General features: G+C 32.6%; 1 protein-coding gene across 1 annotated transcript in view; it reads right to left on the bottom strand.

Moving 5' to 3' along the window:
- The window catches only part of LOC136210982 (uncharacterized), a 53482-nt gene that overhangs the window by 6654 nt on the left and 30071 nt on the right, over window positions 1-16757 (bottom strand). The window lies entirely within an intron of this gene.

Below are 16757 nucleotides of genomic sequence, written 5' to 3'. Positions count from 1 at the left end.
CGATACAAGAAATAACTTGTTTGTGACGCATCCTCTTAAAGCATGACACAAGTGATGACACAAAATACTTAGTTGTGTCGCGTTTACAGAACGCGCGACACTAGTTACTCTGTTATGTCGCTTTGTCTTCAAGCGCGACACAAAAGGTGCGATACAAGTGAGCATTTCTGTACTAGTGTGACCAAGTTGTTGGATCAGCTGAATCATGCTAGTCTTTATTTCATATGTGTTGGCCGGAATGGTGGGAGCGACGATTCCGTTGAGATTTTGAGGGCGATGCGGAGCAAGAATCTCCATCATCGATCGCATGTCATTGCCCCCTCCGTTCCGGATGTTGTTCACGGGTTGAATGGGCGGCCTTTGGTTGGCCTCGGGTTGGTTAGCTTCATTGTTGATGTTGGCCATTTTCTCTCTCCGAATCCTACAAAGAGTACGTTCAATTTCAAGATCAATAGGAACGAGAGTATCACTCCGAGATCGGGTGTGCATAAAATAAATAAATAGAGAAATTATAAAAAAGAAAGAATATTGTTAGTAAGAAGTGTATATAAACAATTTATACAAATATAATGCTTAGACTAACAATAAAACGTTTTTGTCTAATATTGCAAGAAACTACAAATCCCCGGCAACGGCGCCAAAAACTTGATGGGCGTGGCGCCTAGGTAGAGCTTACAAATATATATTATGATGAGGACGTTATGACTATGGATGTGATCTTCCTAAATGCTCTATCTCTACTAGACGCTACTACTTAGGGGAAAGTGTACCCCGTCGTATCAAGTAATATTCCGGTTAAGACCGGGTATCGAATCCACGGGATTTATAACTACAAGTATTAAACGACTCGATTTTATACGTTATCTAAGCGGCGAATACTTTGGGGTTGATATGGGAACCAACTACAAACTACTCCTATCTATGGATGAGACAGATTTATATAACGAAAACTCTACGAAGTGATATGGGTAGTGATAAGTTATAAGTATGGTAAACAATGATTCTAAATATATACGGTTAATGATTTACTCTTGCAATGACGACTACGTGTAGTTGGACCGACCCGTGAAGTACTTAGACTACGTGGTTCCTAGTCAAGGCATGTCTAATACTGGGGATCAGAAATTAGGGCCCATAAGTCCCGTGGCTTGTTAATTCCTACGGTTTCCGGTGCGTCACTTTCGGTAAGGCAACACCTATATGAATCCCTAAAGATAGACCGAATGGCGTCGGAAATTGCGTTCCCCTACACAATAATCAATTACGAATATCAAAACAAGTAGCACGCATCAACACATATAAAGAAGTAGAAATTGTAAATCATAAATTATAAATATGGAAAATGTAAATATGGAATACAACCAAGCCTAGTACATAGGAAGAGTACAAGCTAATTAGCAAGTGAAAAGGGAAGAATCCGCCCTCGGAACTAGCTAACCGGACTCAAAGCCGTCTCTTAGGACTTGGAGGTGGAACTCTTGAGCTTGGTGAACGAAGATGGAACGGAACTTTGACGGAATGCCGGAATAAACGAACAAGCTCTCAAGGTGATAGAGTTTTGCTATGTAAAATCTGAATATCTAAATGAGTGCTAATCACTCTTATTTATACACATCAAGCTAGGGGTAGAATTGTAAATTTACAAGATACAAGCATGGAGATACATTATTTCTGCATTTTTCCCATGCCACGCCACACGTATGGTAGGGGACGCCCCGCGTATTGACCCATTCCGTCAAAAATCTCCTGCAAGTGGACCAAATTCAGATCTTGTTGTCTCAACCACGCCCCGCGTAGACTGGGGTACGGCCCGCGTGGTTGAGCTCCTGAGGTTTAATGGCATGAATTATGTCTTCTACGCCACGCATAGCCTGGAGGACGCCCCGTGTATATGAGTCCCTGGATCTTTTGATTGAAGAATTTCCATATACGCCCCGTGTGTAAGGTGGGATGCCCCGCGTAGGAGCAGTTGACTTGGAAGACCATGCAGTCTGACTTTCATGATTGAGCTTATCATCTCTGACTAGATGTCACACGCCCCGCGTGGAGGTTCATACGCCCTGCGTATCAGTGGGTTAGTCCCACATGGTGCCTGTGGATTGAACAATTATTTCTGACTTGGTGTCCCACGCCCCGCGTGGAGGTTTATACGCCCCGCGTATGTCGGTGGGATTCTGCTCCTTACTCGTACCTGAAATACAATTCTCGAGAGCCGAGTTAGCTTGACGTTTTATTTTCTAAATCCAATCAAAAATAAAGAAAATTAACCGAAAGTACGGAATTTATTTTTCTTTCGTTATTTTATTAAAAACTTCTTATTTTCGTAATTAAACTTATTTATTTAGTCCTAAATTAAACCGTAAACCACGCTAAAAGATATGGACAAAATGCCCCTATCAATGTACCACAATGACTACACTCACAACAGCTCATAAAATCTATAAGATTCAATTTTATATAACTTGAACCTATCAATCACTAAAAACTCCAAATAGACTTTGGTATAGTTCTCCAAACCATTTATACTTTCAAATTATATAATATGCCAATTTAAAGCTATAACCAAACAAACTTAAATTCCCACTATCAATACTAATTCAAACAGTGAACAGTCTAATCACCCTTCCAATTCGCCTATCCAAAACCATATACCAATTACCACATCATTACCAAAGTGGTGCTCAAATCAATTCAACATAATAACCTTACTCCCACCAAGGGCCTATAAAATATATACAACAAACTTATATCTAACTAACTCCAAAATTATATGCACCAAAAAACCTACAATTGTTATAACTCAAAAATTTGAATAAGACGCCTTGGTTCCAAAGGATAACTTGATCCATAAAAGTATCCCGTAAAATCTACAACCTGGCTCTGATACCACATTTGTCACGACCCGAACCTGGCCATGACCGGCGCATAAATTAAGATTACCTTAACATATGCTAGCCTCGAATTTAATTTCAAAAACAATACTTATCTAACTAGTAAAGCCTTCTAACATGATTAAACATCTTAAACTGTACAAAAATATATACCACAAAATATCCAAAAGTCTCCAAATACGTACAATAATAATATCTAGCTAACAATATCCTCCTTCAATATCGAACCCAAATGTCTGCGCAGCTATAGAGATCTTAATCTGAAAATATAAAATCAACGTGGTATGAGATTTCCGTCTATGCGAGCGAAAATCTCAGTGAGTGATAATCATAGCACAACAGATGGGGAACAGGCAGATATGCAGATAAGTTTCAAATTTGTTTTCAGAATTTATCAAACATGATGGTGTAGAGAAATCAAATAATATTGCGATATTTACTAAAATCAAGTAAATCGAATAATAATAATAAATCACAGAAATTATCAAAACCACGGTACAGTAACATCAGAGTGATGATATTCCATATCACCAAAGGCCAGATAACAGAAACAGATGGTAGCGCTACCAGATTCAGATACAGAGAGGGTGTTTGTTTCAGCTTTTCGGAGGAGCGTTTAGCGTTTCACTCCAAACCGCAGGAAATATAGTGTTTGGTTAGGTTTATATAACCGTAGCGTTTTGGAGCGTTTCACGAAAAGCTCATATTTGGAGCTTTTCATAAACAGCTGTTTGTAGTTAGTTGTTATTGACCGAATTATCCTTCTTATTTTCATAAAATATATTTATTTTTTAACATTATTTATATTTGTACAACATAAACAAGGTTTTGTTGCATTCAATAAATTTTTTATTTTTTATATAGATTATTTTTATTAATTTGTGTAACACATTTTTTATTTTATAATAGGATAATATACAAAAATACCTCCAACATTTATAGCTATGAGCAATTTTACCCTTAACGTCTAAAATGGTGCAATTATACCCCTAATTTTGGCAGTCAAAAGCAATTTTACCCATAACATTGACAAGTTGGGTAAATTTGAGAAATAATTTATCCAACTATTTTCTTGGTCATGAATATTGTCTTCTACACTTCAAATGTGCACGATTTTATCATCGTTAGTAACAGATCACAAATATATGATTAGACGTGATTTTTTTTAAGAAAATAAAAAAATATATTGTTTTTTTTGTACGAGTTTGACAAAAAAAATTCCAATATTTCATCGAATTTATAAATATTAATTTTCAATTTTATTATTAAATCACAAAAAAATATGAAATCTCTTTTTTAAAACCATTGGTATGTGCAATTGGTGTATAATAAGAAATAAAATATCTGAAATCGACCCAACTTGCCAATGTTATGGGTAAAATTGCTCTTAGCTACCAGCGTTATGGGTAAAATTGCACCATTTTAGACATTAAGAAAATTATTCCTAGTTGTAAACGTTATAGGCATTTTTTCACATTTTTCTTTTTATAATTTCATCGTTGATTAATTTAAAACATGTCCATTTTAGACATTTTAAATCCGAACAGCAACAGTTTAGTATAATTTTACCAAACACTAGTAATTAAACAGCTAATAACAAACAGCTAACAGCTTACTGCAACTACAAACAGCTAACAGCAACCGCAACAGCTATTAGCTAACAGCTGAACCAAACAGGCCCAGAATGTCTTCACCGACCCTATGCATGATTCTAATACAACTGACACAAAGACAAACATGTACACAAATAAAACAATAACAAATAATGCAAGCCTAATATGAAGGTCAGTGAGACATGAAAACAAATACTGAGCACATGTACCGGTTTCAAAGTGTATATTTTATATCTCATAATGTTTTTCAAATAACTTAAATATCCAGACGGCAGAATTCAAATAAAATTTCATATTTTCAATACCAACGGTAACAGATAAATCAATCGATGAACAGAATTAAGTATAATCTCAAAGAATTTTTACTTTCAAATAAGGTAATGACATCAAACAAACTAATGTACTAAGGGCCTGTTCCCAGAAGCCTATGCTCTAATGCAGAGAATATTTGACAAATAAATTTAAGGTCAAGAAAGTGTTTTATCATCTAACTAAGCACTATTTTGAACAAATAATATTTTTAGAAAAGTTCACCAGAACTGTTTTAAAATAACGAAAATAGGAGATAATTTTAAAAATCGGATCGAGTTATATTTATCAAACGTTTTGATATTAATCACTAAAGGACAGAAAAATGTTTTAAACGAAATACAGAAAGATGTTTTAAACGAAATACTTTTACAAACAGATTTCATGCCAGAGATTTCAAAATCAAACAATTAGTGTCATGAACCATAATTACCAATCACCTCGAACTCCAAATAATAGCCAGATCCAAATCTTAGTTATCAATTTTCCCAATCCATCTGAACACCGTCAAATTTCCTATTCAATCAACATATCCAACTAAATTACTCCAAAATTTTCTATCATACTCATTGAAATCTACAACCCAAATAAGATTGAGTCAAACTAAACTATTGGGGGATCGAAATAAGTGAATTTATATTATATAATGAATATATGGTTTTTCAAAAGAACAAACAACTAATGTAAATTACCTTTTGTTGTTTGAAGAGTTAGATCAATTGCTTCCCAACTTGCTCAAAATCAATGAAAACGGCTAAATAAAAGGTTTCGGCGAAAAGAAGAAGACTCAGATTTGCGGAAAACATTCTGCCCTCAAAACTGATTTTATTTGTTTATTTATTTGGTAGAAGTTTAAATAAAATTGGTACTTGATTATAGGAGAAATATAAGGTGTAAAAGATGTAGTGGATTCTATTATACATTAAAATATATTATGAAGATAATAAAGTGATTAAGTAAAACCACTACTCTTTAAAAACTGTTTTTATTTGATTATTTATTTGTTAAGAGTTTAAACTAAAATAGATAACTTAAATATAGGAGAATAAAAAGATAGTGGATTATATTAACATAAAATTCTATTTCTATTGTTACAAAAAAAATCCAAAACCACCAAGTTTTGAACAAATCGAAACACTGATCTATTTTGACCTTTTTTGTTTTTTTTATATTTTATATAGAAAGTACATATTAAATACTAATATTATAAAAACCATACATATCCATAGTTTATAAATTAATATAGTACGAAAACGCAAAATTACTAATTAACACATTCTTTTCAAAGGTAAATAATTGAAAATATACATATAATTAGATTTATTTTTTAAAGAACCATCTCTAAAATTCGGGATATTACATTCTCTCCCCCTTAAAAAAAATTTCGTCCTCGAAATTTAAAATATGAACGTGAGCTAAACACATTCTTGCTAATCTCAACGGTCTAGATATATTCAGTATATATATATATATATATATATATATATATATATATATATATATGGGAGGGTGAGAACACTTAAAACTACGTAGTTTTGAGTGTAAAAATCAATTAAATACACTAAATGCTGTCAATAGGATTTGAACCCTAGCCACTTAATTGTACTACACTCTACTTACCACTAAGACAATTCCTTATCTTGTCCATCATATCACGCGCGCTGCTTAATATACTATTGTGCTAGTAGCTTCTATTGTTTAATATTTGACGCATGCACTTATTAATATCGATTAAATATTCATAATAATGAATTATTAATAAAAAAAAGAAATATGCATAATAATGAATTATTAATAGAAAAAATACAAGAACATGCTCTAATTTCTTGTTTATTTAATTTCTTTATATTTTTGTAATTTATGTTATATAAGAAAATATACGTTATGTTTTTTTAGAACATGTGTTATGTTTTTTCGAACATGAGTTATAAATTATATTATAGAATAAATGAAAAAATGATCCAGATATCTACTGATTTTTTAGAACATTATACTTAATTTTTGAAACACAAACTATAAACTTTAGAACATACATTATGTTTTTTAGAACATGTGTTACGTTTTTTCGAACATGAGTTATAAATTATATTATAGAACAAACACGAACTATGAAGTTTAGAACGTATGACATATTTTTTAGAACATACATTATGTTTTTTTTGTGTTATGTTTTTTCGAACATGAGTTATAAATTATTATAGAACAAATGAAAAAACGATCCAGATATTTACTGATTTTTTTAGAACATTATACTTAATTTTTGGAACAAAAACTATAAACTTTAGAACATACGTTATGTTTTTTAGAACATGCGTTATGTTTTTTCGAACATGAGTTATAAATTATATTATAGAACAAACACGAACTATGAAGTTTAGAACGTACGACATATTTTTTAGAACATACGTTATGTTTTTTTAGAACATGTGTTATGTTTTTTCGAACATGAGTTATAAATTATATTATAAAACAAATGAAAAAACGATCCAGATATCTACTGATATTTTTAAAACATTATACTTAATTTTTGGAACATAAAATATAAACTTTAGAACATGTGTTATGTTTTTTAGAACATGCGTTACGTTTTTTCGAACATGAGTTATAAATTATATTATAGAACAAATGCAAAAATGATCGAGATATTTACTGATTTTTTTAAACATTATACTTAATTTGGAGAACGTAAATTATAAAGTTTAGAATTATGTAACATTATTTAGAAAATCGTCCTTAACATTTAAAAACATAAATTACAAAAAATATAGAGGAATTAAATAAATAAAAAATTGGAGCATGTTTTTGGATTTTTTTGTTCTATTAATAATTCATTATTATGCCCATTTCTTTTTTTTCTATTAATCTATATATAATATAAAACAGTAACGATGGAGCTGAGGTATCACTTCCTCCTTTTTTACTGATAAAAAATATAATATATTAACTTTAGTTATATTATTATATTTATTTATAAAAAGATTATTTTATCCGTACTATATCTAAGAGTTCTACAGAATTTAAATTAATCCCTAAAATCTCTCTAATTCTCTGCATATCTATATCTAAAAGTTCTACATAATTTAAATTAGTCCCTAAAATCCCTCTAATTCTCTACATATCTATATATAATATAAAACAGTAACGATGGACCTGTGGTGTCACTTCCTCCTTTTTTACTGATAAAAAATATAATAAAAAATATAATATATTAACTTTAGTTATATTATTATATTTATTTATAAAAAGATTATTTTATCCGCACTATATATAAGAGTTCTACAGAATTTAAATTAATCCCTAAAATCTTTTTAATTCTCTGCATACCTATATCTAAAAGTTCTACATAATTTAAATTAGTCCCTAAAATCTCTCTAATTCTCTGCATATGTATATATAATATAAAACAGTAACGATGGAGCTGAGGTGTCACTTCCTCCTTTTTTACTGATAAAAAATATAATATATTAACTTTAGTTATATTATTATATTTATTTATAAAAAGATTATTTTATCTGTACTATATCTAAGAGTTCTACAGAATTTAAATTAATCCCTAAAATCTCTCTAATTCTCTGCATATCTATATCTAAAAGTTCTACATAATTTAAATTAGTCCCTAAAATCTCTCTAATTCTCTGCATATCTATATATAATATAAGACAGTAACGATGGAGCTGAGGTGTCACTTCCTCCTTTTTTACTGATAAAAAATATAATATAAAATATAATATATTAACTTTAGTTATATTATTATATTTATTTATAAAAAGATTATTTTATCCGTACTATATTTAAGAGATCTACAGAATTTAAATTAATCCCTAAAATCTATCTAATTCTCTGCATATCTATATCTAAAAGTTTTACATAATTTAAATTAATCCCTAAAATCTCTCTAAGTCTCTGCATATCTATATCTAAAAGTTCTACATAATTTAAATTAATCCCTAAAATCCATCTAATCCTCTGCATATCTATATATATAATATAAAACAGTAACGATGGAGCCGAAGTGTCACTTCCTCCTTTTTTACTGATAAAAAATATAATAAAAAATATAATATATTAACTTTAATTATATTATTATATTTATTTATAAAAAGATTATTTTATCCGTACTATATCTAAGAGTTCTACATAATTTAAATTAATCCCTAAAATCTCTCTAATTCTCTGCATATCTATATCTAAAAGTTATACATAATTTAAATTAATCCCTAAAATGTCTCTAATTCTCTGCATATCTATGTCTAAAAGTTCTACATCATTTAAATTAGTCCCTAAAATCCATCTAATTCTCTGCATATCTATATATATAATATAAAACAGTAACGATGGAGCTGAGGTGTCACTTCCTCCTTTTTTAGTGATAAAAAATATAATAAAAAATATAATATATTAACTTTAGTTATATTATTATATTTATTTTAAAAAAGATTATTTTATCCGTACTATATCTAAGAGTTCTACATAATTTAAATTAATCCCTAAAATCTCTCTAATTCTCTGCATATCTATATCTAAAAGTTCTACATAATTTAAATTAGTCCCTAAAATCTCTCTAATTCTCTGAATATCTATATATAATATAAAACAGTAACGATGGACCTGATGTGTCACTTCCTCATTTTTTACTGATAAAAAATATAATAAAAAATATAATATATTAACTTTAGTTATATTATTATATTTATTTATAAAAAGATTATTTTATCCGTACTATATCTAAGAGTTCTACAGAATTAAATTAATCCCTAAAATCTCTCTAATTCTCTGCATATCTATATCTAAAAGTTCTACATAATTTAAATTAGTCCCTAAAATCCCTCTAATTCTCTACATATATCTATATCTAAAAGTTCTACATAATTTAAATTAGTCCCTAAAATCTCTCTAATTCTCTGAATATCTATATATAATATAAAACAGTAACGATGGAGCTGATGTGTCACTTCCTCATTTTTTACTGATAAAAAATATAATAAAAAATATAATATATTAACTTTAGTTATATTATTATATTTATTTATAAAAAGATTATTTTATCCGTACTATATCTAAGAGTTCTACAGAATTTAAATTAATCCATAAAATCTCTCTAATTCTCTGCATATTTATATCTAAAAGTTCTACATAATTTAAATTTGTCACGTCCGTGTCTACATTTCTAGAATTTATATCTAGATATTAATATATCTATTATAGTTATTGGGTATGTGATTTTTTTTATTTGGTGGTATAGAAAAAATTTGGAGTTAATTCGATGGGTTTAGGTGTAAATTAAAAGTTTTGGGTAATTTTTAAAGGATTATATAAAGATTGAGGATCTAACTGGATATTTACCAGGTTTGGGATATATATCCCAAACCTTCTCCAGGAGGTGCCGCGTACCACTTTTCTTTTTCTTTATCTTCTTCTTGTATCTATCAATTTGTTATCAAACCGTTCTTCGATCGTTTCTCCACCGTTTCTTTGATTTATGGAGATTCGACCGTCCAAATCACTTGAAATTTAAACTATAGCATCCTTAGACATAGATCTAAATCCTAACCGAAGAGTTTTTGAGTTTCGGAAGCGTTTGGAGGGAAAACGTCTTAGACAGGATTTAGAGGCGAATTGAACGAGTTGTTTCTTCAATTAGCAGTCAAGGTAAGTAACTATCACCTATATTTTGAGTTTTATGTATATAGATATATATATATAATCAAAGAATTTCGAGAAATTGATATTTTAGGGTTATGCCGGAATTTTCTAAAATTGAGGTTTTACACGATCTTGCCTTGTATTGTGCAATTATAGTTCAAATGAACTATTGACTATGTTTATATGTGAATTACAGATTTTATTGGGTTATATTGATTTGAGGTTTCGTTGGTTGATTAATTTTGGAATTTTATTTGATTAAGGATTGATATTTTGGAGAAATGAACACGTGTGAGCTTGATTATGATCAAGTGAAGTATATACATATATACATATATATTTTTGGTTTCAATCTATATCTATATATGGAATTAAATGTTTGGTATACATTGAGAGTAGTCCGGTATGGTGGATTTAATTTTCAAAGACCATATTTAGTGAGAAATATGGCCTGTGTACACAGTCTGAAGACCTATTGGGTATGGCAGAGAAGTGTTGGGTAAGACCATATGGGATAGGCAATGTTAAGAGACGTCTCGTATATGTTGTGAATTGTGATTTGAATTATAAGGGGATGAACTCAAGAATGGATACAAGATTATATATTTTTGGTTTTTGGTTTAATACCTTGATCCTATTATGAACTTTAGTTTTGAGTATATTTTACAAGGTTTTGATTAAATCCTTTATAAACGTATATATATGTAGTTATATTAAGTAAAGTTGATTTTTGTAGCTGATAGTTTCTTATTGAGATTTTTATCTCATGTTTTCCAAATGTTTTTATTGTTTTGTTTTAGGCGAGGAAGTGCAAGGTACCGAGAGGGGTACTCGATCCTAGGGCGAGGTTCGGTTACAGCTACGAGGTGCAAGTCGTCTCTAGGGTATTGCATCCATTTTGTTCATTTACATATATGTGGATAGTATACGGACACTTGAAGAACTTGTTTTTGGCAGTGTCCTTTTGTTTGGTTTGTACTGTCTACAAGTAGATATATATATAATTAGCTGAAGTTGAGAATTTGTGGAATACTGTGATATGGGTTATGAGTAAGTCATAACTTGTCTATATAGGTGATGCTGGAAAATCAGATTCGTACTTGAATCTTGTAATGCATTTTTCGACCAGATATAGGCTGAATCTGTCATGGAGTCCTAAATGAAAGTTCTTTATTTTTATCTTATGTTTCCAGGGGTTTTTGAATCGTCTTAATCGGACTCCGTATGAAAAAGTTAAGCTGGAAACGATATATGTTATTCATTTTAGCTTTAAACCAAAATTTGGTTTTTGCTTTGATTTTTCTCCTTAATTGAGAGATATTGCTACTGGTTTATATAATAAGTCAGTGGTAATGTCTCACCGTCTTATCTGATCTTATTTTGGGTCGGGTTTGACATTTTGGTATCAGAGCAATAGGTTTAATCCATATCCATAAGTGGATATATAGGTAATATAATGTGATTCTTTGTATTTCTTGTGTTGCACACATGACATTCATGCATCTCATATATCTACATATAATTATAATTGTGTCTTTATCATATAGATGCATCCGAGACGACCGCGTGGCCGACCGCCTCTAAATAGAGGTAGAGGTAGAGGTAGAGATGAGGAAAGAAGAGAGTTAGGATGGGGTATTGAGGGCATAGGGGATAGTGAAGCCTATGATGCTAGAGTTCCACCCATTAACCAACCTCAAAGACAACAACAACCATCACCTCCACGTCGACATGTTAATCTTCCAGCTGAACAACCTGCACCGTATGTGGCTCCACAAGCTGCAATGCCACAAGTAGTACAACTTGAACCCCGAGCTTTAGTTGAAGCTTTTGTTACTATGATGGAAACACGGGAAGCACATAGAAGGCCTAGTGAACTGATTGAGAATGCTAAAAATTGTGGGGCATTTGATTTCAAAGGTACAATTGACTCTGAGGAAGCTGATAATTGGTTAAAAGCTACAGAAAAGGCCTTTAGTACTATGTAGTTACGGGATGAGGATAAAGTCAGGGTTGTGTTTGGTTTATTACATGGACCAGCAGATGCATGGTTAACTCGAGTCAGGGGTTTGTATCCTGAAGGTTTGAATTGGGGCGTTTTTAAACGTGAGTTTATGAGAGAATATCTGACTGAAACATTCCAGAAGGCGAAGAGAAATGAGTTCTTTAATTTGAAACAGGGGACTATGGCTGTGAAAGAGTATGTGGACAAGTTTGATGATTTATATCGTTATGCTAGTCAGTGGTTTCCTACTGAGGAAGTGAAATGTGAGAGATTTAAGGACGGATTGAGTGCATTTTATCAGAATGAGCTGAGTTTATACGAGGGTGTACATTATCGTGGCTGGGTAGAGAAAGCATTACAGAAAGAAAAGTTAAAGGGGAAGTTAGAATCTGATACTAGTCAGAAGCAGTCAGAGGAGTTTGGGAGATCAAAGTTTGCTAGAGGAGGACCATCTCAGTTTCGGGGTAGTCAGATGCAAAGTCAGGCTTCAAGAGGAGCATTTGTGAATCGTAGTACTTTTCGAGCACCTGATACTTTTAGCCAAGCTTCACACAGTCCTTCAATTGCTAGTAGTGGCAATGTTTTAAAGTGTAGTCAGTGTGGGCAATTTCATTCAGGTGAATGCAGAAAGAGAACATTACAGTGTTTTCAGTGTGGCGGAAGTGGTCACTTAAGAAGGGATTGTCCTTCAGGGAGGACAACTGAACCACAGAGATGAATTGTTTGTTATGAGTGTGGTGAGGAAGGACATGTACGTACTAGATGTCCTAAACTGAATAGAGCTGGAAGGGGTAGAGGATTACAGACTGACAGAGCAAGTAGAGGTAATTTGTTTGGGAGAGAATAATCGGGGTAATGGTAGAGGTAATAATATAGGAAGAGGAGCTGGTAATACTTCTCAAGGAGCTAGGAATCAGGGTAATCAGTCAGATAGAGCTGCAACTCAACCTCGATCTTTTGCTATGACTCCACAAGAAGCTGTTGCATCTGCAGAAGTTATCACTGGTACGATTTCTTTATTTGGAAAAGATGCTTATCTGCTTATTGATCCTGGTGCTACACATTCCTTTGTGTCTCCATTATTTATGTCTGATATAATTTGGGAGTCAACACTTATGCCAGAACGTTTAACTGTTAGCATGCCTATGGGAGAATCTTTAGTATGTACACATGTGTATCCTAATTGTGAAGTGAAGTTAGGAGAGTCTTTTATAGATGTGAATTTGATACCTTTGATGGTGCAAACATTTGATGTCATCTTAGGCATGGATTCATTATCTAAGTATCAAGCAATGGTAGATTGTTCTAAAAAGAAAGTTAATCTAGTATTAGCTAGTGGAGAGGGATATGTGTTTCATGGTGAGAGAGGTGTACGTAGAAGTATAGTCACAGTTATGACAGCTATGAAAATGCTAAGGAAGGGATGTGCCGCTTTCTTGGCATATGTGGTAGATAGTAATAAAGAAGCTCCTAAATTAGAAGATGTGCCAATTGTGAATGAGTATCCAGATGTCTTTCCGGATGAAATACCAGGGTTACCACCAGTAAGAGAAGTAGAGTTTGCAATTGATTTGCAGCCTAGTACCGCTCCTATATCACTTGCACCATATAGAATGGCACCGGCAGAAATGAAAGAATTGAAAGTGCAGTTGCAGGAGTTATTGGATAAGGGATATATTCGACCTAGTGTATCACCATGGGGAGCTCCAGTTTTGTTTGTTAAAAAGAAGGATGGTACAATGCGGTTATGCATTGATTATCGTCAACTAAACAAGGTTACTATTCGTAACAAGTATCCATTACCTAGAATTGACGATTTGTTTGATCAATTGCAAGGAGCAACCATGTTTTCGAAAATTGACTTGAGAACTGGGTATCATCAATTGAAGGTCAGGGAAGAGGATGTTCAGAAAACAGCTTTTAGAACTCGATACGGGCATTATGAATTTTTGGTTATGCCATTTGGATTAACTAATGCACCTGCTGCTTTTATGGACCTTATGAATAGGATTTTTAAACCTTACTTAGATACATTTGTGATTGTGTTTATTGACGATATTCTTGTGTATTCTAAGGATAAGGAAAATCACAATAAGCATTTGAGAACAGTTTTGCAGATTCTAAGGGAGAAACAATTATATGCAAAATTTAACAAATGTGAGTTTTGGCTTGATGAAATGATGTTCTTAGGTCATGTGGTATCAGCTAGGGGAATTTTAGTTGATCCTAGGAAAGTTGAAGCTGTAGCTAATTGGGAAGCACCATCGAATGTACATGAAGTACGTAGTTTCCTGGGTTTAGCGGGTTATTACAGAAGATTTGTGAAAGGATTCTCACTTATAGCTTGTCCGATGACACGATTACTGCGGAAGGGTGTTAAATTTGAATGGTCACTTGAATGTCAAGAAAGTTTTGATATATTAAAGTCCAGACTTATCAGTGCTCCTGTGTTAGCACTACCTATAGTGGGTGAAGGTTATACAGTGTACAGTGATGCATCAGGGCAAGGTCTCGGGATTGTATTGATGCAGAATGATAAAGTTATTGCTTATGCGTCACGACAATTAAGGCCACACGAATTGAATTACCCGACACATGATCTTGAATTAGCTGCCGTGGTGTTTGCGTTAAAGATTTGGAGACATTATCTTTATGGTGAAAAGTGTCTAATATTCACTGATCATAAAAGTCTGAAATATATAATGACACAAAAGGAATTGAATTTGAGGCAAAGGAGATGGATTGAGTTATTGAAAGACTATGACCTGACTATTGAATATCATCCTGGTAAAGCTAATGTTGTAGCTGATGCTTTGAGTCGCAAGAACGTTGGAAGTTTAAGTTATATACAATCAGTGAGAATGTCTTTATTGCTTGATATGAGAGCTTTGAATGTTGAACTGATTTGTGGAGATGGGGCAGTATTATGTGCAATGCTGAAGGTAAGACCGATTCTTAGAGACAGAATTAAAGAAGCTCAAAATCAAGACGAATTTTTGGAGCAAATCAGAAAAGACGTTATAGAAGGGAAGAAGATTGAATATAAAGTAACAAAAGATGACATGTTAATGTTTGGAGACAGAATGTGTGTTCCAAATGTTCATGATATCAAAAAGGAGATATTAGAAGAAGCTCATGATTCGTCATATGCAATGCACCCTGGGAGTACTAAAATGTACAGAAATCTTCGAGAGCATTTCTGGTGGAAAGGAATGAAAAGGGAGATAGCTGAATATGTGGGTAGATGTTTAAGTTGCCAACAAGTCAAAGCAGAACATCAACGACCTGCTGGTACTTTACAACCACTTCCTATTCCTGAATGGAAGTGGGAACATATTACAATGGATTTTGTTAGTGGATTACCTCGTACACAACATGGTAATGATTCTATATGGGTAATTGTGGATAGATTAACAAAATCATCCCACTTTCTCTCGGTGAAAGTGACTTTTTCTTTAGAGAAGCTGGCACAGTTGTATATCAAGGAGATTGTTAGACTTCATGGTGTACCAGTTTCTATTGTTTCTGACAGGGATCCTCGCTTTACATCAAGGTTTTGGCCTAGTTTTCAAGATGCATTAGGCACAAGATTGAATTTCAGTACAGCTTTCCATCCACAGACTGACGGTCAAAGTGAGCGTACCATTCAAACTTTGGAAGACATGTTGAGAGCTAGCATTTTGAATTTTCAAAGTAGTTGGGATGTGCATTTGCCTTTAATGGAGTTTGCATATAATAACAGTTATCAATCTAGTATTGATATGGCACCTTATGAAGCCTTATATGGAAGAAGATGTAGAACTCCATTATGTTGGTCTGAAGTAGGCGAGAGACAGTTATTAGGGCCTGAGATAGTGCAGTTAACAACAGAAAAGGTGCAAATCATAAACAGAAGTTAAAAGAAGCACAAGACAGACAAAAGAGCTATGCAGATCTGAAACGGAGACCAATTGAATATGATGTGGGAGACAGAGTATTTCTGAAAGTATCACCGTGGAAGGGTCTACTTCGGTTTGGAAAGAAAGGGAAGTTGAGTCCTAGATTCATTGGTCCATATGAAGTTGTGGAAAGAGTTGGGCCAGTTGCATATCGATTACAATTGCCTCAGAATCTCTCCAATATACATGATGTATTCCATGTTTCAATGCTACGAAGGTATAGGAGTGATCCAAATCACATCATTCAAGAGCAGCCAATTGAATTGTCTGAAGACTTGTCCTATAAAGAGGAACCAGTAGCTATTCTAGCTAGAGAACAGAAAGTCCTCAGGAACAAAACCATACCACTTGTTAAAGT

This window comes from Euphorbia lathyris, chromosome 1, assembly GCF_963576675.1.
Source record: "Euphorbia lathyris chromosome 1, ddEupLath1.1, whole genome shotgun sequence".
Taxonomy (NCBI): domain Eukaryota; kingdom Viridiplantae; phylum Streptophyta; class Magnoliopsida; order Malpighiales; family Euphorbiaceae; genus Euphorbia; species Euphorbia lathyris.
This window is presented reverse-complemented; position numbering and strand designations above follow the sequence as displayed.